Here is a 24,201-nt window from a genome sequence, read left to right on the forward strand (position 1 = left end):
TTTTTCATTTTTATATTTCTCACTAATGCACGCTGCAGATCATTTTAATCCTCCCGCCGTCGTGGCTAACGTGTGCTTTGCACCTTCGCAAGAAAGCACAAAGTAAATGAAATTATTTTCCAATGCATCACATATTTTTTTTCCAGAATTGCCACAGTAAACAGTTCGAGGCTGTAATGCAGTTACAGATGTGTCTCCTGCAGACTGTGTGTGTGTGTGTGTGTGTGTGTGTGTGTGTGTGTGTGTGTGCAGATATTGATCTCCAGTTCAGATTTCTGGGGAGAGAGCATCTTTTTTTTGGGGGAGGTGAATGGAAGGAAAGTTATTTTACGTGGATGACTCCATTACGTGACTTAATACCTGAACCGCAGTTCTTTTATTTTTTTATTATTAAAGCGTGGAAGTGAGAGCAAAACATGAATAACAAAAACCCACTTTTAAGCGTGCTATGAATGAAACAGCGCCGCATTGATCCCGAGCTCAGATTTCTGGAGAGCCAGGATGTTTTGGGGCCAAAGAGTCGAGCACAAGATTTCATGCTTTTTGTGTTTCCAAGTCGAGTGGAAGTGACAGGAAGGTGTTTCATTTCTAAATTATGTCATAACTTGAGGAAAGTAAGAGTGTGTGTGTGTGTGTGTGTGTGGAGGCCTCTCTGATGCCTGCTGGGTGTCGGTGCTGATCCGAGGCCGGCTCGTCACTGTCTTCTGGCTCTCTTTGAAGGTGTAGCTCGCCTCTCCTCCACCTCCGGTTTCATCACTAATAGACCCTGCGGCCGGTGGGAGTGACGACCACACGCAGGTGGAGGCGGGAGCAGTTTGCAGCCCTGCAGGCTCGCCGGTGCGACGCTGGGCCTCGACTCTCGACTGAAGCTCTGTTTGCACTGTGTGTGTGTTTGTGAGCGGATCCATTATCGTGGCACAAACACTTTCACTACTTTCACTTTCTATTTGCTCCAGAAGAATCATTCCGCTCTGAGATTTAATTCAATATGCGACTCTTTGTTTTTGTATCATTTCCTTTCTAAAACTCCACAATCGATAATTATCAAGCATCAGATTTCTAATTTTCTAAACGATCGCAGACGACAAATGTCCCCAAAAATATTTCCGCACTGAGAAACTGGATGTTTTTTTACGCCATTTTGTGTCCAGGACAGTTACAGCTCATAGTTACTGTATGTAGAAAGATCAGATCAGCTCTGAGATGTGTAAGTTTATACTATAGATTCATTATTTACATCATATATCAAGATAAAAGTCTTCACTCTTGGTGTTCATGAATGTTTCTGTAAATCCACTGAGGCTGTACGATGTCCCGATCACCAGCTGATAGATCTCCAGAGATTTCTAGGATTTCTATCTTGTGTGTCTCGAGGCATCACACATTCAAAATGGCGGCTGCACCAAGAACCTCTGGATTTACTCTTACCAGATGCGTAAAACTGCTTTTCACAACCAAATAAGATGAATATTCACATATTTGTGTTGGGTTTGTTTAGTTTTTTGACAAAACAAGCTGTCTAAAGATTCCGTCCAGACTCCAGAATATTGTGATCTGGTGATTTTGACAACACTCAGATGATTTGTTGACAGAATAATGGATGAAATAATCGTAAACATTAACAGAGAATGACAACGTTTGTTAGCTGGAGTGCTAAAGTATGAAAAAATATATAAAACATTTCAGTTATAGTGAAAGTGCTGAAACTAATATTATGATCAAGAGAAAATCAACTGAAAACTAGTTAGATTTATTGTTATTTATCAATAAAATATGCCAAATACTTTACTTTTCTATCATTTAAGTGTAATGTCTTTATGTTTTGGACTATAAGAGCAGCAGATCGTAGTTGGTACTGATCCGCTCTCTCAGTAGTTTCCCTCAGTGTGGACCAGAAAGTTCTGATCTAACTATCAAAGCAAGCAATTTGAAAGCAAAGCAGGGGGGTGTCAGGAGATTATGGAGGAACTTCTTCATAATTCTCTGACACGATGATTGAACTATGCATTAATTAAACTGAAAAATAATCAGAAAACAGATTAACAGACAATGAAAAAGTTAATGATCCTCGGTGCCCCGAGGTAATAACACAGGCAGCCACAGAACTTTGTTTCGGCTGCCGTGCCGCGAAATAGAAAAAAGCCGGCGTGTGCAGGTGTGAGGCGAACGAGAGACGACGTCGGCGTCACGTGACGAAACAGGAAGTGGAGTTTTAGAAATGTGAGCGGCTGCAAACTAACGTCGTGATGTTGCCGGGTAACACAGACTGCAAGAGTCGCGTGTGGTTCGTGAGAACAGAAACATCCCAACCGGTGCGTGATCAATGATTTACCACTCATCCTGCTATCTTTAGTGTGTGTGTGTGTGTGTGTGTGTGTGTGTGTGCAGTCGTCGGCCAGCGTTTAGCTGCGAGAGGAGGGTGGGACCGCCTCCTGTTTGAACTGCAGGTGGTGAGCATTACCTGCGGTCCCTGCGGAGGCCTGTCAGCCGTGCATCAGTCTGGGGAACCTGCAAGCTCCCCTCATTAGAATATTTATTCACCAAGCAGATGTTCTTATCCAGGGCAATTACCTTTGGCTTACATTTCCCTATTGCCCACTGATATAGATGAATGTGAATACAAAGACGTCCCAGGTTATGCATGGGGCCCCTGGGTGCCACCCACCTTACTCCCCCCCCCCTCCTCCCGTATGCACGGCGGGCGAACGCCAGCGAGCGTCTGGTCTGCCACACAGCAAACCCAAAGCCAACCTCAACTCCGCCGTGGTAATTGGAGGAAGTGGAGGCGACATCTCCTGCGATGGCCACACAGTGATGGAGAGACGGCCTGTATATCATTCTCTCCACCCGGCTGTTCCTTTGCATTAGAGACAGAGAGAAAAAGGGAAGAAGCATGGAGTGGAGAAACCATGCATGCTTCTGTCCTCCCCTCAGTGTGATGAATAATTTAGCAGTGCAGGGCCCTCGCTGTCGAGTAGAGATGGTGGTAATGGGGAGACTGGATATATACGGCATGGCAAGGAGCAATGGTTTACGTTAGACTTCCCCAACCAACGCACTGGAGTGTGCCGCAGGCTGCTCACATGGAGTGTTTTGGCCTGCATTAATGCTTTGTTTTTTATCTGCACGGGGGAAAAAATAAAAACCCGACAGAGACGTCCACGAGCAGTGGCTTAAAAATCAGGAAGGAGCCGGTTTGAGGCTTTTGGAGCGGCGGTCATTAGTGGAGTGGATTCCCTTTAGGCACACGTTCAATCAAAGCTGCTGTGGTCTGGTCGTATATGGTGCATTATACTGCAAATTGTATCAGTAGGTTAGATTTTCTTCCCCGAGATGAAGAATGGCCCGGAGCGCTGCTACATCTGCACGCTGTGCATATATACGTACGGCATGTGTTGTGGTTACAATGCATGCATATATGTTCTGAGCCTCTGGTGAGACATTACACACCCACTCGCAGGCGTTTGCAGTCTAAACCGGCGGAAGATGTTGAAATTCATGGCGGACGGTGTGTTGGAGGCAGAGCTGATCAGCCATTCCAGGCGGGAGGGCAGCGAGTCCAGGCCGCCGGTTTCATATTGCAAGATGAAGTGCTTGCGATCGTTTGTTAATGTATTAATTGATCTGTGTCCTCAGACGGGCGAATCAGGAGTAGTGTCACGTAGACTCTTTAGTACTCCCCGAGACGCCTTCATTAGCTGCTGCTGGCCGGCTCTCCACCCCCATTACAGGACGGCGTTGCCACACACTTTACCTGACTGCTGTAATAACTTTAGACATTTCTATCTCCCCGGCAAGTCCTCCGACAGCCAGAGCGGTTTGGGGGCTTAACATCAAATGTGAGGCGCTTCTTTGAAAGGCTTATACTGCAGGTGATTCACTCCGGGGCGTCACGTGCTCCTTGTTTTGTCTGCGAGTTGTTGCTCTCCTTTTCTTACAAGTTTCAGTAACGGGCTGTTGCAATCAAGTCATTAACTTCCAGCTCAATGTTTTATAATCTGGAAGGCACACAAGCCTTTGTAGCGGCGCTGTTACATCAGCTCTGCTACAAAGCCGAGCTAAGGAAGCGAGAGGAGCCGCTACATCCAGGAAACGTGTTATCTGTTAAACCCGCTAATACCGATCAGATTCCAGCGACTTCATCGGGCCGTGAATTTTGGAGATTTCTCCCGTTTGAATCAGAGAGCAAAAATGATCGATTCACAGAGAATGATAAAGTATATTTTCCTCTTTTTTTTAAAAAATAAAAAAAGCCAGGCCCCACCCTTGGAGCTCTGCAGGATCATTAGCAATCAGAAGCTTAGCGCTACTAGTAACAATAATTCTGTCAGCTTTTGGTCTCCGGCCCCTCGGGGCTAATGGGTCTAGAGCCCGGCTAATTGTGATTAGGGCTCTGACAGCAGGTTTTACTTGCAGGATTTTCACACCACAGTCCTCTTTGATATTAGCCGCACAGCTGATAAAGAGATTAGATACAGGAGGAGAGAGAGAGGATGGAGAGGGAGGGAGGGGAGGATGGAGGAGAAGGAGAAGGATGGAGGAGGGGGGAGGTGTTCTTAAACTACAGAAAGACACCTACACGGGGGAAATCACTGGCGAGTTTAGCAGAGGAAAATAGATCCGGACGCAGTAAAAGCCTTGCGCTCGCTTATTGCACCTGCTATCATTAGCGCTTTTGTACACATGGTCAGCCTCCCAGGGAAAAGTCATTATCCAGCTGTGCCGTTATTTTTCTGCTGTTTTCTCCTAGTGGAGTGTGACTTCAGGGCTATAGCCAGCGCACCATTTAATGCCTCCAACACAATAAAGGACTCTAGCCTTAATGATGTGGGATTGGATGGCCATGCCTCAGGTTGTCCAGGGGGCTTGTGAGCCGTTACTACGAGCGGCCATTTTGCCTCGCCCCGCTCGCCAAGGCTCTCCGTGTCAATTCGGCTCCAGCCATTCCAGAGGAGGCAGGAATAAAAAAATCAGATTTAATGATTAACGGCGGCGGCGTTGTTTAAAAGGCTCCTCTCTCTCTCTCTCTCTCTCCGTCGGATCGGCTCGCTCTCTCCGGGAGAACGAGGGAGTGAAGGAGTGCAGCCTTGAACGGTGCAACAGTGAGGGAGTGGAGGAGCTGCTGGTGGAGGATAGTGGGATGGAAAGTTGCCAGCGAAGTCGCCAACTTGCCAGAACACGAGGTGATATTGTCTGTTTCTCGCTCGTGACTGAGCGAACAAACCCGGATGAGTGAATCACACTCGGGGGGGGGGGGGGGACGTGTGATTATGCAAAATAATGTTTTAGACTAAAGCGAAGCAGACATCTTTTTTTTTTTTTTGGGGGGAAGAATTAATTATTAACCGGACGGTTCCTCAGACAAACGATGAAACAAGAACTCAAAAACTGGAGCAAAGGTTTAAAGCCGCACGTTTCGTTTTCGTTTCTGACGGTGGGTTTCCGGATCGGTACCGTGTGTCAGTTAAGCCCGGGAGGAGCAGAAACACATACTTCTTGGCAATTCCAGCTCTATGGCCTAAAATGCCCCCTTCAGCTGATTCTAAAGAAAGAAACCGCTTCTCTCAGCACTGATTCATTTGCAGAAGTTTGCTCTTCCAGCTCCAGAACGCACTTCGAACAGAAGTATCTGTTAAAGTGAGCATCCCTCCCCTCCTCCCTCCTCCCCCCCCCCTCCTGTTTGCCAAATGCCATTTCCCTCGTAATTATTTTCCTTCAGTCTTATTTATTTATTTTCACTTTCTGCGGTTGGCCTGTTGCGTTTGCCAGTAACTCCAGAAGTCTCTCATGGCAGTCCTTCATCCTCCTCGGCAGCGTTGCAGCAGAAGGCGTGTGCATTGCTAACACGCCTGTGCCATAGATATGCCCTGAAGTGTCAGCTCTCACATAAGGAAAAGATTGGAGGAGAGGCCCCTGTGAGAACGGCAGCAACATATCCACTGGCAACCTGCCACGCATGATAAGAAAACCACTCCTGCCCTCTCTCCTCTCTCTCTCTCTCTCTCTCTCTGCACAGCAACAAATGTAATTTCCACTTTTTTTTTTCCTTTTTTACACTCCGTTATTCAAATAGAATCATCAAGTCGCACTCATTAAAATGCAGAAAACAAAAATAGTTGGCAGGAGCTTCCGTCGCCGTTGTAATATCTCTCTCGCAAAGTGTTTATTTGCAGCTTTATTTTAGCCGTTAAACTCGTAGAAAGGTAGGAAAAAAAAACAAAACATATTACTCAACGGGAAAAACACAACGGAGAGCCGCGGCGCCTGCGAACGATGACAGAATGAAAGAAAAAAAATGGTGAGACGTCGTGGTTCTTTCTCAGTTTGGCTTCACGACGAGTGTTTATTTACAAAAAACAATCAAGTTTATTATCTCGTCCTCGTTTTCGGGTTGTGCAACACTTTTACATCTTCTGTGTGAGCGGAGGAAACGCCTCGACGTCCTCCGCAGCTTCGCGTTGGTCATTTTTTCTTTGTGTGTTTCACCAGCGAGCAGGTGAATCTGCCTCTGGTAAGATTCACAGAGTTCATGAAAAACCTCATCAGGAAACTTTCCTTACATTATATAAACAAATTATATAATCTGGAGCCCCTATGCTCCCTCGTATCTGCATTAAAATATTCACATTTACACATATTTGCATGTGTTAATGTGCGGCGTGTGCAGAGAGCCGGTCTCAGCGGTCGGAAGCCGATACATGTTTTATGAAACACAAATCAAAAAACAAGCTGCACGTGATGTAAACGAGGCGTTCTGGTCATTTCCAGAGTGTCGGGAGGAGAATAACCTGCAGAGCTCGCGAGTAAAAAAGCTGCACATGGTGCACCGCTGATCCGCTGACTCCAGCGTTTTTACCCCCAATAAAAAAAGATAAGTAATGCGTTCAATATGTATCCGCCAGAGTTTCAGTTTGCAGAAAAAACTTTACTGTCTTCATATTAAGAAAGAAAATACAATTAAACACAAGCGAAGAGAAAAAGAAGTGAACGTAAAGACGCTGCAGACTGAGTGCTGCAGTCAGCACGGACGACTCGCCGTCTCTGGAAGCATTTACTCGTATTAATGTTTATTAAAGCTGCCGCGAGCATCATTCTCTTATTAAAGTAAGTGTTAAACAGCTCTATATGCGGGTATCCCTGCCCACTTTATCCAATCAGCACAGAGAGCTCCAGAACGAGTCGGTTCTGTCTGCTCAGCAGCGGCGGCACGACAGGACGGATACAACTCCAGAATGAAATCACACAAGGAAGAGGAGGCGGCGAAGAGAGACAGCTGGAGGGATGAAAGTGATGTAATGATGGAGAGTAACTAAGTACATTTACTCAATTTACAGCGTAGTGGTACTTGAACGCATCGTCTCATCGTTCCTGTAACACAGAGTTAAGATCTCCAAATGATCTGAGATGAAACTGAAGAGACGTTCTGACTTTCTTCCTCATGTTATTCTTTTTATACTCACAGATATTATCAGTTTTCACTTCGCTAGTTACTCTGCACATTCAGATTATTAATACCTAATAAATCAACTAATAGATTACAGAATATTGTTATAAGATCAAGACACCCACCAGGATGTAAAGCAGGAAAAACTAGTTCCACCTTTAACAGGCCAGTCTGATCAATGAGTACTTTTACTTTAAGTACTTGGGTTGGGAGGATTACTTCAAAAATGTATTCCAATACAGTAACTAATTACTTGTTAATAGCAGCATGTAATCATTGTGTTATTAAATCTATTAAATATACATTTAAAATTAGAATCCTGTTAGTATTCCCTTTCAGTAGATGTCTCTGTAATCACATTACTTTAGCCGAGTTACAGTATTTTATATATTGCAGTATTGTTACTTTTACTTAAATGAGAGTTCATCCTGCAGCACGCGTGTAAACAATAAAGGAAGAAAGTGTCTTTTAAATGAACTCCAGAAGAGTTTCATGTGAAAACCCTCAAATGTAGCTGCGAAAATAAAGAAAAACAAATAAAAACAAAATAAAAAGCGAGCGTTGCGTTTCCACTCGTCCCCTGGATCCTTTTCATACATGTGTTTATCTTTACAGCTGCACAGACTCCATTCAAAGCTTGTTATATACTCTTCTCAATCAATCCCTGCGAGTATAAACCCCTCTGTCACGTAAAAAAAAGGGGTTAAGAAACAGTGTGGCACACAGGCCGTAAAATTAATGGCAGGAGAGTGACATTAGTGTTATAGGTTATTGACCGATTTCACGGAATTTATGACCCTAATCGAGAGGCGGTGTCAAAGGGAATGAAGCAAATAAGAGTGGCGCTGACAGCCGTGGCCGCGCTGCGACCGCTGGACACGCCACAATTTGAGCCTTCCCAGTAAATTGTGACTGGGACTTTATAAGTATCGGCGGGGGCCCCTCTCGCTCCGGCTGCCCGGGGTCCCGAGGCCGCGCCCCCGAGCCCACCGCCATCCCTGCAGGTCAGACGCAGCCGGTGATGAGAAACGCTGCTTCATCTCACCTCGTGTCAGACTCGGCCTCTCCCGGTGTCAGCCACCTTCTCCCCGTGTGTGTGTTTACGTGCATCATGCGTGCACGCTCCTGTCACTGTGATGGTGTGTGTGTGTGTGTGTGTGTGTGTTGGAAGGAGGTGTTCGCTCTCATGTAGTTTTCATGGTCGTTATATAACCCGCTGCATGTTTGGCGCTGCCGGTGTCTGTTGCTGTGCCCGGTGCGAGCCGGTCAGAGCGGCGGCTGCTTAAAGCTCCACTAGAAACAGAAATATTCAGCAGCGTGCAAAGGGCCAGCCCGTAAAGATGACTGAACCCCTGCTGATAAATAATTCTCACTTAAAACGCTGTATAATGTGACACGGGTGTCATTTTATCCCCATATACTGTATATATGTATATAAATATATATTTATATATAAATATCACACATCCACACAGCAACTGTTTGTCTTTTAAACCGTATGTAGTTTTGTTTGTTTTAACCTTAAACGCTCGACCAGAACTCTGTAATCTTTATGTTTCATATGCTGCATTTAATCCTTATTATGTGCAGCTGAGTTGGAGAAACAGTTCACGTTAGTTGTGTATATATATATATATATATTTATTATAAACAGTTATAATATCTCCTGCTCGCGTAACGGCTCTGATTAACTTTCAGATGTTCTGTGTGTGTTTTTAATATTTTGATATTTAAGTTTGAGCTTCTAGTTCTTCTTCTTTGGTGTCAATTCCTTCTTAAATCCCAGAAAAATAATAATATGCTAATGTTTGTTAGCTGGACACAAGATATCTCCTGCTTCACACTGAGGTCCAGGAGCCTTCAGGTGTTTGTGCTGAATATCATCCCAGGTGTGGTGTCATCGTGACGCAACAATAAAAGCTGCATCACAACTTTTCAGCACGTCGATACAAACGCAGAAACAGCTCCAGTTTTCAGTGACTAATCCACGAGAAGTCTGTGTGATATCACCTCGCTGAGGGATGTTGGATTGATGGGAGTTTGCAGCCGGGGAGTGACGTCCGGGCTCTGCACTCGCAGCAAACTGCAAACAGTTTTTTGATTAATTCATCAACCGCAGCAGGGCTGGATAAAAAATGTTCTCCCCTAATAAATCAGCCCAATCATTTCTAGAAGGATTAATTATTTTGAAACAGAGCTGCTCAAGTAATCTGGAGGAAATTCATATTGCGGAAAAAAACCAAAATGTCAGTATTTCCCTGAATACTGCAGCGAAATCGCCGATCACGCTCGATGGCCCCGCCTCTTTAGAAACGCAGCGTTTCAGTGAGCTCAGAGAACATTTCCACTGTGAAACTTCTGGTGTTGAACTCTGCACAGTGAAGCTCAAACATCCAGGAGAAGTAAAAACTCACCTGTGACTGGACGCTCTGACGTTCATGTGATCCGCTGAGTTCTGATCAGAAACTGTTTTCTTGCGTCTGTTCTGCAGGTGCCTGGAGATACGGAGCTAAACAGAGGCGAGGAATTAATATTTAAATCTGGCTCGCTTCTCCCATTCGTCTAAAAATAGCAGCTGACATTATCTCGTTGTCAACAACTTGTCTCGGACCCGCCGGAGGAGCCGTGTGAGGACGGTCAGCGGCGCCGCGGCCCGTTCTGCTCCGCCACTCTGTGGCTTTTTGTCTGCGCAGCACACTAACCTGCTTAAAATCCCTTTAGTGTGGTTCTGACATGCTGTGCTATCACACCGCGGCCCGTGCTGAATGTATAGAGCCATTCAGACACTGTGCAGAGTGGAATGAGTTTTATCCAGCGGTTGACGATTGAATGTAATGGCGCTCTCTCCGGGGAGCAGAGAGTTTTTCTATCCGCTGATGTTGGCGCTGCATCGCTCCGGCACCGCTGAGGAACAGCTCGGCCTCGGCTCTTTTAAATTATGCATCTTCATGACTAGAACATGGGGAGGACTGCGTGCCACTTCTGGATGTTTACATTAAACAAAACGGACACAATGTCTCGCGGCGTTACGTCACCCATGATGCACCAGTGTTGCTTCCGCCGCTGCCGTCAGATGAAACCACGAGGAGGATGAAAGTTGTTTTGAGCGTCACATAAACAACGCTGATGGTTTTACAGCTGACGACTGACGTGCGATGAGAATTAATATCTACTGTATGAGCGTCATTGTTTGGGCTCTGAGGGCTTCCGTGACAGCTTAATCCCGAGACGCGACGGAGACAAACAGTAAATAAATTCCTCTGCGGCGCTGATTGATGACGCGCCGACAGACGGGACGCTGTTTCTCATATCGCGACGAACATATAAAACTCCCCCCGTCCTCATCGTCAGCCACGCCGCCGGTATTTGACAGAGAGCGCAGTTGTATGCTTTTTAATTAAAAAGAAAAATTCAATAACCTTATCAAGACTTGCCATTTTAGTTTGAGACGTATCGATCGGCGCGTTCAGTTATGCAGATCCGCAGCTTTTCATCTTCTGGGCAATTTTGCGTGTCGGCCCTGTGGTTACTGAAAAGATCTCATTTCAGAAAATCTATTTCATATATTATTCAGGTTATGTTTAGTTCAGCTTACAATACAATATTCAAATATGTTGTCAGGGCGCGCCGTGTGTGTCTTAATATCAGAGGGCGGCGGATTGGAGGTTAAAAGCCGAGCGGAGCCGGAGCGAGAGGAAACACTTGTTCCCGAGGAATAACATGAAACGCGAGTTGGCGAAGTGTGTGTGAAGGTGAGTTCTTGTCACCGGAGACTCGGGACAAGATGGACAAACACCCGCGAGTGAGAGGAGGGAAACTGTGCCGCTGATGATCCGTCGCAGCGGGAGGCTAATTGCCCACACACCTCCGCGCATCTCGCTCCTCTTCTGTTTAGTTCAATACGTCTGCTAATGGAATTAAAAACATGTTGCCAGGGGTCTTTGCAATTTAGAAAATAAGTCCATTAAGTTCATTAATTTAATAATGGGCAATAATAATGAATAAAAAGTATTGCTCAATTAGAGGAGGGGTGGGGGGGGGGGAGCGTACGGTTGGCTGTTTCACATTCATTCGAAATCACCTCAGTGTGCAATAGCTTAATGAGATTATAATGGAATTGATATCACATAGGTAGTGAATTAAACCGTTACCAGAGAACCCATTAGGAATGAAATTCTAATCCTGAAACACTTGTCACAGCTAAAATAGGCTTCTACTTTTGTTATTAGCGTCAGTAGAAGTGATGAGGAATCAAACGAGAACACAGTCTGAAGGTGAGTCCGTGCCGCCGCCGCCGCCATCGTCTCCGCCGCCGCCGCTGATGATGATGACGGAACAAAGTGATTTTCCTGGATGTGTGTTAATAGCCGTGAATGTCAGGCAGTCCCTCAGTATTTGTTTGCTGTTGTATCACGGGGCTGTATTGGTGGCATCGGCCTCCCATTGATCCCCATCAGCGGCCCGCCTCCTCACGTTTCATGGCCCGGTGTTTCCAGACCGGCAAAGCTGCTGAGGACTTCAGTTAAAATTACACAGACAAGCACATTCATAGTAATCTAAAAAGGTCAGGATAAATTACACTGCTTATTTCAGTGAAAAAGGCCGGTAATGTGATCTGCTGTGAGTAGTTTTTCATGCCGCCCCCTCCTCCTCCTCCTCCTCCTCCTCCTCCTCCTCCTCGGGTACATTCTCGCCGCCGTTATGGCCGCAAAGATTTGACTCTTTGACTTTTACACGCTCGACACTTGATGTCAATTTACCGTCTTCCGTTTTAAGACCAGGAGGGACTCGGACGGGATGAACTTTTCCTCTTTTCATCAGGATATTACAATAATTTGAGGTGTTTTATATTCATAATGGCTTTTTTACAGGAACACTTAAAATAATGTGTGGTCGGAGGATGTTGTTAAAATCAGAAATAGATTGGTTCATAATTTAACTTTTCATTTAACGCGGGTCGCGCTGATACACCTTGTAAATCCACGTTCTCAGCAAGTTTGTGCGGCTTCAGCATGTCAAACTGTATTATTAGTGTCAGTCTTAATGTACTATATATAATGTATAATGTGCTATATATAACGGATTCAATCAAAAAAAAAGAAGAAATGAGATCTGTGCTGTTTGAAATATGTGGAAACAAGAAATTAATCAGAAAAAAAAAGAGAAAGTAGAAGAATTTAGAGGAGTTTGGAGCAGAGCTGTCGTGCCCTTGGCTCACAAACTGAGCCTCGGTCTGTTTTAATGTCGGAGAAACAGTTCAATAAAAATGATTCAGATTGTTATTCTGCTCCAAACATGGAAATATTGTGTTTTCAGATCTTGTGGCTGCACTTCAGATTCACAGCGAGCCGTCCGTCTGTGAACAGGCAGGAAATACAACCCAAACACACAGGTGTGTCCTGAACGCACCGCACACACACGAGCTGCAGGGATTCATCAATCAATCCATCGATCAGAGACGGAAAGAAAATGATCTGCAACTATTCTGATCAGTGTTTCGGTCAGATTCCAGCTTCTGAAATGAGAGAATTTGCTGTTTTTCTTGAGGAGTTGTTGAGTTTTGGACGGTCGGTTGGAGGACGCTAAAAAGAAGTTCAGGTTCTGGAACTAATTTTGTGAAATCTTTGTGGTGTTTTCCCGACATGTTAGAGACAGCCAATCACAGGCACTATTAGATCATGTCTTAACAAGCATGCTGCGTTCTCATTGGCTGAATGATACTGATGAGAATAACTGCTTAACATCTTTCACCTGGTGTAGTATCGAGGCAAAAGTTTGACACTCAGTTCTCGGACTAAGTGGCATATTTTATAGATATTTCACGTTGTAGTCGATGCAGATCAATAACAGCACGGAACAGCTGATAGATAACACAAATAGTGAACACAATAAGTGCAGTGAGTTTGTGTTAAACAAGCGCTTTGGGTGAATTTTGTGCAGAATCACTGCTGAGATCAGAGTTTTGATGATTTTAAGGACGTTTTTGTTCAGTTCTTTGTCTCTTTTTTATGTTTTTTTGTCATTTTTAATAACCGCAGATATCTAATAGATTGTTTCTGGATGAATTCAGTGTTTTCTTGATGCCAAGTAAGTGTTTTATTATTCTTTAGTTGCGTTAATTGTGGCTGTTAACAGTGAATGTTCAGGTTGTTAGTTGGTTAGTTAGTCGTCATTCTCACCTCTTCGAACAACGACACTTTGGGTCGGTTCAGTCAGTTTTGACAAGTTGGGAATGAAACAGCCGCATCACAAGATTTCTTACATCCCTTAAAATCAGGAACGTGGGGGGTTCTGTGAGGTTCTGGGGGGTTCGGACCCCCCGGTAGGAAACCAGCGGACGGAACGATTAATGGTGAAAAATAATCAGCAGAATAATTTATAAAGAGACGAATCATAACAGTCCTACCACACACAGAGAGCGCTGCACTCTGCAAACTGACTCTTTTTATTTCCTCATCCTGGACCAAGTGGTTAGAAAAAATAAAAAAGAAGAAGAAGAAGAAGAAAAAAAGGAAAAGAAGTCAAATGAGGATTCTGGGTGATGTGAGAGGAGAGGAGCCGGGAGATGACAGCACTGAGCATCTTAAAAAAAAAGAATGAAAGGAATTAATCAGTAAGATATGGTTGTCTGCGATATGAAAATAGGCTGGTGTGTGTGTATGTGTCAGGCTGTGTGTGTGTGTGTGTGTGTGTGTGTGTGTGTTTGTGACTGAGACAAATGGAGCTTTAACAGAAGAAGAAGAAAGAAACGACGGCACTGTTTGACAAAACGAGACAAGAAATGAGGAAAGTCCCGCGTATACATACTGTACTTAATCCTGAGCAAAGCTTGTATACGCTCGCGCTGTATGTGCGCGCATATGGGCGAACATGTGTGCGTGTGCTTAATTAATATTTAAGCCACCTTCAGCATACCCTGGAAAGGAAGTAAAGGGGATTGTGTTCTCATGGATCCTTTAATCCTCTGAATTAGCAGTTTAATAACAAGAAGCCATTTGTAGATTAGTAAGATCAAGCTTCCGAGACGTGCTTGTGTACAATCTACTTAAACGCTTTGATTTTTTGATGTCGGGAAGAAGAAAAATTCCCTTCACACATCATCCTGCGTATACAGTGAGAGAGAGAGAGAGAGAGAGCAGCTGCATGTATGGCTGCGACAGGAGGAAGGAAGGTACGACTCTGTTATATTCTAGATTTGTGCAGAAACGATTAGCAGAGGATGTTAATCAACAGGAAACTCACTGATGAGGCAGAAACACCAGAATAACGTCTCTCTGTGCTTCCTGCTTTGATCAGCTCCTGTTGGATTAGGTGTAGTTGGCGGTAAATATTAGAATTACTCGTGAAGAATAACTCAAAACGTTTGAGGTTGTTGGGTTTATATTGTTTCTGCTGCCGTAGCCGTGCAGGGAAATGTATGCACCCGGGCACCAGATGCAGGAACATAAGTCTGGTTTTATGTCTTCTGCTGCATTGTTCCCGGTGTTATTGCGTTTTTTACATTTTCGCTCTATACGTTTCCAGCGCGCTCACACTCTCACAGCGCTGTCGCAGTTAGTTCTCACAGCATTGTGCCGGCGTAATCTTCACAACTAGTGTCGAGTAGTTTGACTCGTCTGGCTGCAGATTTGGATCCCCGATCTTCTTTTTTCATGTGTAAAAGCTTTTTCTTGATTAACACATCGAACGCTAAATTGTTCTTAATTAGAAGCACTTCACATGTGAAACTCTAGATGCATCTCTTCTGTCTTTATGTGGGAAGAGGAGGGAGAGAGAAACACAACACAAATGCACCAACTTGTCAAAGATGTCGGCCTCGACTGTGTGTTGCCAGATGAGAAAAGATGGGTGCAAATTCAAATTATAACAAAAGTTAAAGCGAGCTGATGTAGCTGAAGATGCACTGAAGGTGGAGTCCATCAGTCTGATAATCTTTATAACACCTTCCTGCACACAACGACACGACTGGAAGCCCGTTCACACTCTGCATGGAAACAGTGAACACTGCACGCTAATTACATAAAAACTAACTGGACTTGAACGCAGCATTCCTGAGGGATAAAGTCTGATCGCTCACTTATCAGGAAATGACTCAAGTCAACTAATAATATAAGACGTCACAACATGCTAAAATAATAAACATTTGTTGTGGCAAAGTTATCATACAAACATAATCATGGTAAATCTGGTTATACTGATTCTGTTAAATAAGTTAAAATGGAATTATATTCTTTCAATTTTAACTTATTCAAGTTTTTAGTGGAAATGTAAAGTAAATATATTTGGTTTCAAAATGTTGGTGAGACAAATCAATCAGTTCAAAGATGGATTTTTGGCGCCTGGGAACAAAGTTTTCACACATTTTCTGACACTTCTTACAGAAGAAAAGACAAAAATATCCTCGATAATATCTAGTTAAAGGTGCCATGTGGAGTTTGTTATGATCAGATCTCCGTTTTTATTTGTGTTCCGCTTTGATTACCCATCATGCTGCTGATTGACAGTCAGTGACATATCGAAGAAACACAGCGATGCACCGACAGTGGTGATGAAAAACAAGACTGCAATAACGCACGATTAAAAACATTTAAAAATGTGTTTTTGTAAAAGAAAATCCAAAATGCAAGACAAAAGAATTTCCAACGAGCACCAAACTAATTATTACTTTCTTACCTTTCTGTAATAAGCGCAGGAGTGACTTTTATTTTGAAATTGTTGCGCAAAGAGCCGACATCTGCAACTTCCTGTCGTCGTACAGACAAAGTGATGAGCTGATTAATCAGAAAAATAAAAGATATGGCAGAAATAATTAGTTGTTTTGGATGTGAAGCAGGTCGGAGTGTCCAGCGTCGGTGAGCTGGAGGTTTATCTTTACGACCTCTCGTACAGTCGCTAATAAAACAGTCTGAAAAACCTTCGATCAATTTTATGTCTTTGGACTTTTCATTTAATTGTCCGATAGATTTTTCTGGAGTAAATTAAGTCATCGTTTTAAAAGCCCGAAGCGTCCTGGAGTGTTTCCCTCCTGCTGAATATGTGGGAGTGATAAATAACTGATACAAGAAAAAAAAAAAAAAGTTTTACTCTTTCACAATCATCTTATTTATGTCTTTCATTCTTGTTCATCACGACTTGTTTGATTTGAGTTTAAACCAATCAGAACCCGGAACAGGTCTCACCTGCCTGCTGTGTGCACATACAGTGTGTGTATGTTTGTGTGTGTATGACTGGTTGTTTCCGTGTGTGTGTGTGTGTGTACAAAGCGTTGCAGTGTTTTGCATCAACACAGCCGCTCTGATCCTCACACACACAAACACACCCAGATCCCATCTTCCTCTATCGGCGCTCGCCGTCATCATTTGCCAGCGATGACAGCCGCCTCTGTTTAACCGCCGCAGATCAGCGTGTCACAGCAGCCGCCGTGTTCCTAATCATCCCCGCGCAGGAAATCTCCGTCTTTGTTGGCGTTGGCTGATATCGCCTGTGTTATCCACCCCCCCTCTTGACTCTCCCACCCAGCCAATATCAGAGATTGATTGCTTTTGTCTTGTTATCGGGGTCGTTCAGGTGAGATTGACATGTGCTCGCCGGATAAGGGCTCTCCGGATGTGGAGGAGAGGGGGGTCCCCGGTACGGGTGCAGCGGCGGCGGCGTTGCCTTTTAAAACATGCATGATGACCCGCATGAAATGTTGATGATGAATAATCAGCTGCATCACGGGGCTGTAAATGGGTCAAAGTGACGGCTCTGCACTTCACTTTGTATTTTGGCAGATTGTTCGTGCGAGCACGTCGAGTTTTCTGTGCGGGAAAAGAAAAAGAAATAGTCCAGAATCCACTCCGCTGTGAGCCGAGAGCCCCAACTCAGCCTCTCACTCCACCAAACTTATGGCGAAGAGGAGAAATAAAGACCTCAGACGAATGTTTGTTGCAGACTGAATTCTCTGGGCCACTCTGCCTGGCGGTTGCCGGGCGGGGTGGCTTCATGCTCTGCACACTAGCCACACATCCTAAATAATTCACACTCTACTTGAGAATTCTCCAACGGACTCGCTGCCGCCATTAGACAGTCTCTGGCTGCCAGTTTTTCTTTTTCTTTCTCTTTTTTCGGGGGGCTTGTTTTTCACATTCTGACTCCAACATTACAACCTCAACCACCAAAAAATGGAGGAGGAGGAGGAGAAGAAGAAGGAGGAAGTGCGGTGGTGAGGCGGGGGGGTCGGGGGGGAGAGAAATGAAAAACGAGTAATATCTCGGGTCGATGAGAGTTCATGGACAATCCAATATATAAAAGCGAGTTTACATGCATAACACTTCAACATTAAGATTTTTCACAGAGTTCAGCATATTTTCTAGAACTCTCCCTCCACTAGGTTTTTTTTTTTAATCTGAGACGCCTCTTTGACAATGTCTTCCTCATGCAAAATGCATGAGCGCTTGTGGATCAATACAGGCCCTTTAATCTCTCTACATAGACAGCTCCCGCGCTCAGGCGTTGAACCCACACCCATGGCTGCCACCGCTGCAGTCCAGATCAGAGGCCAGAGAGGAGGGAGGGGGGACCAGGCCGAGCCGCCAGAGTCCCCGACACGGAGGGGTCATCTTGGCGCCCAGGGTGGGACTGTTGACGGTGGAAAAACTCTCCAGTATCGTCTCAACGGCACTTCATGAAGCGTTCCCCTTCTTCAAACACGTTAAAGTCTGCTTGTAAAACAGGTGACTCACCACAGTTGAAGCTCAGAAGTGTGCAGAAAGAGGACTTTATTACTCATCCACTGCCCGGCTTTTTGTTTTTTTCTCAAAAAATAAAAAATTCCAAACACGCCACTGTTGCTGCAACCAGATACATAAAACACACAGCAGTGGAAGACATATTCACCTCCTTTACCCAAGGAAAAGTCGAAATTTACAACAACAAATACAACCAACAATGAATATATTTACTTACAGGTAGTGTCTCTGTATCACCGTCTGATATATTTTCTTCCTCTGTGCCATCGCTGTCCGAAAAACACATCAGCAAGCCGCTCTGGACGACGTATTCCTTCCTGGAGCTGCAACAATTAGTGGATTAATTGATAACTAGCAAAAAACGTCAAATATTTGTCGGTTTCAGCTTCTTAAATTTGACGATCTTCTGCTTTTCTTTGTCATTTATGACGGTAAATGAAAAGTCTTTAGGTTTTGGACTGTTAGTGTGACAGAAAGTGTTTTGAAGACGTCACTTTAGGCTTTTTGAAATTATAAACTTAACTATAAATTGATTAAAGGTGATGTATGCAGGATGTTTGCTGCTACTTCTTCATCGTCTCACGTTGGACTGAAGGCAGACGAGACATTACAGTTACTCTCTATCGCCTCTTGAGGTACAACGTGGTATCACGAGACAGGAAGCAGGGGAGGCTAGCTGGTAAGCATGCTTTCAAAAGTTTTAAAGTAAAATTAATATATAATGCTCCTTTAATTGTGAAAATAATCATGACACTAATCGTTAATTGCAGACATATCGAACACACTGAAGCTTATTTTGACTGAGTCCCATTTCCACCATTCTGCTGCAAGAAACACTCGACGGAGCGCCAAGTGTGGATTAATCCACCGCTGAAAATAGTCCCCCAACAGATGCACTACTTCCTCCACTAGTTGGTCTTTTTCATGTGATTTGCTGACGAGAACAAAATATAAAAAGCAGTGGCAGCTTCATCCTTCGAGTTCTGAATGTAAAACTGTTTATTTAACGGAACTTTCTTGGATTGTTTTACCTTTTAACACACTGATGGGTATCGTTTTGTGCAACGTCCGTCCTTTTAGTAACTTTTATTCTTTAGTTTAGTCCTTGCTGTCCTTGTTCCAAGCTGCATGTCTATTTATTTGTAAGAAAACTGAGCGATGCGTCAAAACTGAGTCTAATTCCTCACATGTGTGCGATTACTTGGCCAAATAAATAAATGAAAAGACAAATTAAATATAGATACAGAGGAAATATAGAGGAAATGTATGAAAATGGACCTCAGAATTGCACTTAATGTGCTTTATAACTATCCAGAAACAGCCAGCAGTGTCCTGACGGGGAAACACACTGTGTAAAAGAGTTATTTCAGGGTGTGTATTTAGGTTAATTCAGCGTTGTGTTTGATCAGTTTGTTACAGATTATTACAGTGGATATTTGAGATGTCACAGCTTATGTGTGATTACAGAGAAGTCTTTCAGCGGAGGTGTCTGAGCTGAAACGAGGGGCTGCCACAGAGAGAAGAAAGACCTTTTTTTTTTTCCCTCTTTTTTTTTGTTGTAAATTTTGCGCACAAAAGAAGATTGCTTTGGCTTCCTTTTATCAACACTTTTGTTTACTTAGGATGTGCCAAATGCAGGATTTAGTGTCACATTTGTCTGAGTGTCTGGCACTTTCACTGAGCTCATACTTCAGCGGCTCTTATTATCAGCCATTTTGAAGCTGTTACTCATTTTGCCAGTCATTTAGTTATTTTTTTTTTTTGTCTGAGACGTTGTCATTTCGGTGTGGAGGTACACTCGCTGCCTGCGTGAAGCTTTGATCATGTTTTTTTCGTACAAACAGATTTAGGAAACAAAAGAAAAGGCGAGCTGAAGGTTTTTCTTCAGAAGCGTGCTGTTTGTACATATTAAATGAGGACGGAAACATTATTACGTTGAACACAAAGTGTGTCGTTCTCAGAGGGAGACGAGGCCAAACGGAATAAAACATTATCAACATATTGGAGCTTTTTTTTTTTTTTCAGGTAAACTCTTTTGATTAAGTTGATGAGCCGGCTGATTTATTATTTTTTTTAAAGGCTTGCACACCAGAAACACGCGTGAAACAAAAAGTTTAACTAATGAACAGCAGGATTATAGAGAGCGAGCGATCAGTTACGTGGAGTAAATCAGGGCCCACCTCCGGATAATGTGTGGCGCTTTAGAAATGATCCAATATGGCTGATGCATCAGCTCTGCCTCCCCATTGTCTTCCACCCTCAACAACTCCCCTCCCCTCCCTTTCCTCTTCCACCCCCCATAATGCAATGCAGCTTTTGTTCACTCATTCTTTTAACCGTTTCTTTGGCTGCGAGTTGTCACGGCGGGACAAATTAAGGAAGCGGTAATAGGGTTATGTCAAGTAGACGGAGGTGCTGGCTCTGTGTGGATGCCTCCCTCCCTCTGTCTCCATGAAAGGTTACTGCGCTTGCCGGGTTTTGTCTCCCCCGCTGTAATGAGAAAGGCAACAGACGAGCCTCTATCAGTCCTGCAACACCTACTGACAGATAGCATTTAGAGAGTGGAGAAAAAGAAGCATTAGGGAAAGAGCGAGTGAGCGTCACAGGAAGTAATACAGCAACATGAGCATGACTGATCGGGACGGACACGCATGACCAGGGAAAACAATCCCTCTCGCCGAGGGCGCTGTGCCTGAACACTTACCTTTGACACCTCGGTGTGTGTATATATGTATGTTTGTAATTTTCTCTCTCACACATATGCGCCTTGCAGAGTTTGACACTTTAACATTTTCCATTGGAACCATCGATATTATGCCCTCAACAGGGCGGCATTAAAACCAGACATCTTTTAAAATATTGAGCAGGGATCGCAGCATTTTGCTTCAGTATGATATTACATTCATGACTCCCACACTCCAGAGATATTACGCTCACAATTCTTCCACCACCTTTGGGCAGAATTTCTCAAACCCCTTTCTCTCCGCCGCCGCCGTTCCGCGGGCAGATGTCCGTGGAAAATCTGTATCGGTGCGAGAGTCCCCGTAGCTACGTTTTGATGGCGCTGGAATGGAAAGAATGCAGGAGGTGGCGGGGATCGTTGTTGTTGTGCTGCTGGTGATGTGGTCAGAGGGCAGGGTTGGATCTTAGGTAACAACAGCAGACGCTGCGGGCGCTTCATGCTACACGGGAGGGTTTTATAGCCTTGCAGGTTCTACACAAAAAGCACATCTCCAGCCAGAGACACACCAACAGAGATACAAACACCCAAACACTGAGGGAAACACATTGGGACTGGGACAGAGGCACACACCCACACAAACTTTTATATTTAGAGCTTCTATTTAAGAAGCACTTCTCAAAACACAGGCGCTTACCAACCAGACGTCGTAACAAAAAAAGACACAGCCGGAAAAAAGAAAAAAAAAAAAAAACCAAGCCACATAAAAGATTCAACACTCGGATTTATGAAAAGGCCTTTTGGAACAAATGGTATTTGTGAAGCGATTCAAAGGGAGGCATTGATTTAGCCACTGCGACGTCCACCGCCTCCGGGGCTGTGATGGAGAAGCTGGGTCACTTTTAGTCTTTAGCCTGGACGTTGACGGTTTCGCTCTGGGAGAAGAAATTAAGCTTAAAAGGGGGTTAAAAGGTGAGAGAGGGAGCTGCAGCGGAAACCTCAGCGAGCTCTTCAACTCCATAAATGATTAAAACAAACAATCACGCAAAGTACGGATGCCGTCATTGTCTTGAAAACCCTGATCAGAATTATTAAACGTTGTGCATCCTCCAGCGCTCTTCTATTTCATGATGTTTAAAGATGTTAAATGATCTCTTTATTGCGTCTGACACGGCGAGACTCTCGTTCAGATCCGATGGAAAACTCGCCGGATTGATTGACGTCGAGATACTTTTTTAGAGTTTTCTGGTTATTAGAGGTGTTTGAAGGAGGTGAAAGACGAGCGGCTGAAACTATGGATCGTTTTTCATCGTCAGTTTATCTGTCGATTATTATTTTTCTGAGGAGGTGATTGATTGAGTTTGTTCTGTAAAAATGTGAAAAGGTGCCAACTGGCAGGATGAGAATAATAAGTAGCGCCCGACCAACTGGCCAACACCAGAAAATATACAATAAACAGCAACACAATAACAATAAATCAATATGTCAGCTGAGAGTCAAACACAGAACTCCTCTGATGGCAGGAAGTAGGGTGGATTATGGGAAATGCAGTCTTGAAGGTACATTCTGTTCTAGGCTACCATAGAAACATTAAAAGACTCCCTGCTCCCCTGTAGATGTAACAGGCTCCTGAAAACAAAACGATTATTGGTTTCAGGCAATTTTTACGCTGATGATGAAAATTATGAAAACTGTGTTACCTTAATCACAAACATCGAACCTTTTAAAGATATAATCTGTAACATTTCTGCATTTTAAAATCTAATTGTCAACATATTTTCTATTGCGTTGTGAATTTACATTATTCTAAATGTTTCCAACAAACTAATCGAACACAGAGAAAATCGGAAACTCCTGGGAAACATCAGATTGATCCGAGAGTGAGGAAGGAAGTCAGCAGATTTGATATGACTAACATTACTTTCTGTAATCCTGTTAGTAATCCCCTATTTTTCTAAATGTATCCGTAATCTAACTACACCTTAATTTTCTGTAACTTGTACAGATTTTAGTTAGCTTTTTGTATCCTGAATAAGTAATCCTGTTTATGAACTCAACCTGGATCATGTCAGATGAAGACTGCAACTCCCATGATCCCACACTGCTTTACAATGTCAACAAAAATAACACAGTCCGTGTTATATTCATGTTTTTCTTTCTTGTTTTGACTGTGGCAGAAATGACATACTGCGATCCGAACTCAAAGACATGCTCTGACAGGAAGCAGAACACACAGTCTGGGATTTCAAAACAAAAGATGCATGCAGCGTGGGATCATGGGAGCTGTGGTTTTACACAACTATCATTGCTGATGGAAATCTATCTGATGTTACTCTCTGACTCACTGTTAGATCTGTTTCTTTGAGTAAAATAAAAGATATCTCTGTTTTGAACATTAGTGGAATCATTTGCTTAAATTCAAGTTCAAAACTCAACAAAATACACAACAAAGGTCGCTTTGTTTTTGACACTTCTAATGCAGAAATGTCACCTATTATATCTTTAAGCTACAGAAACATGAATACCATTTAAATGCACAAACATATAACTGCAAAATCCACCAACAGCGGTTTAAAAATCCAGTGAACACATCACGTGTAGTCGAGGTGTTTCACGTGCCGACAGTCGTACAGTTGCAGACATATTCACACATCTCCCGACACGCCCCGCGCCGTCCTGATATGATATGTGTGTGTTGGTGTGCCGCTGTGGCCCTCGCGCGTCTGGCAGTATTGATGTACCATTTCTCACTCGCCGCTGCTAAATATGAGAGGGTGGTAGCAGCAGTGTGAACCCCTGACCCCTCTGGGAGACACAGCAGCGCTCACAGTTGTGGGAAATAGGTCTCTGGATCCCCAACTGCCTGTTTAGAGTAATGGTCAAAGGTATGCCTGCTGGAAGGGAACATTACTGGGCATGACCAATCTGCTCCCAAATGGAATACACTTTATGTCACTGCACCAATCTATGTAATTGACTTCGCTTTGGGCTGCAGCCATTATGGTTAAGGTTGCCTTTTTTTTCTTTTTTTTTCCTACAGAACGTCAATGAAATCTGAAACGCACAAAGATGGTAGATTTTGAGAATGATTGCTGTTGATGGATATGAATTATGGTGCATTTTTCGGAGCTATAAAGAACGACTGATATGTGTAATGTGTGCCTGTCGAGCAGAGTGTTCTGTACCTTCACACGCGGCGCTGCCAGGTAGTATCCACTCTCGGATTCAGGCCCCCGCGACAACAGGTGAATGCAATTAAGTAGGTGGCAGAGGAGAAAAGCAGCAGTAGTCTGGACTCTGAGGATTGGATGTGAGAACATTGGCCTGACTTATTGATTGGTAACTTA

At 43.8% G+C, this 24,201-nt stretch overlaps 1 protein-coding gene across 9 annotated transcripts in view; it reads left to right on the forward strand.

Moving 5' to 3' along the window:
• The window catches only part of LOC115575099 (RNA binding protein fox-1 homolog 3-like), a 437,664-nt gene that overhangs the window by 303,735 nt on the left and 109,728 nt on the right, over positions 1-24,201 (forward strand). The window lies entirely within an intron of this gene.

The sequence above is a fragment of the Sparus aurata genome, chromosome 23 (assembly GCF_900880675.1).
Source record: "Sparus aurata chromosome 23, fSpaAur1.1, whole genome shotgun sequence".
NCBI lineage: Eukaryota > Metazoa > Chordata > Actinopteri > Spariformes > Sparidae > Sparus > Sparus aurata.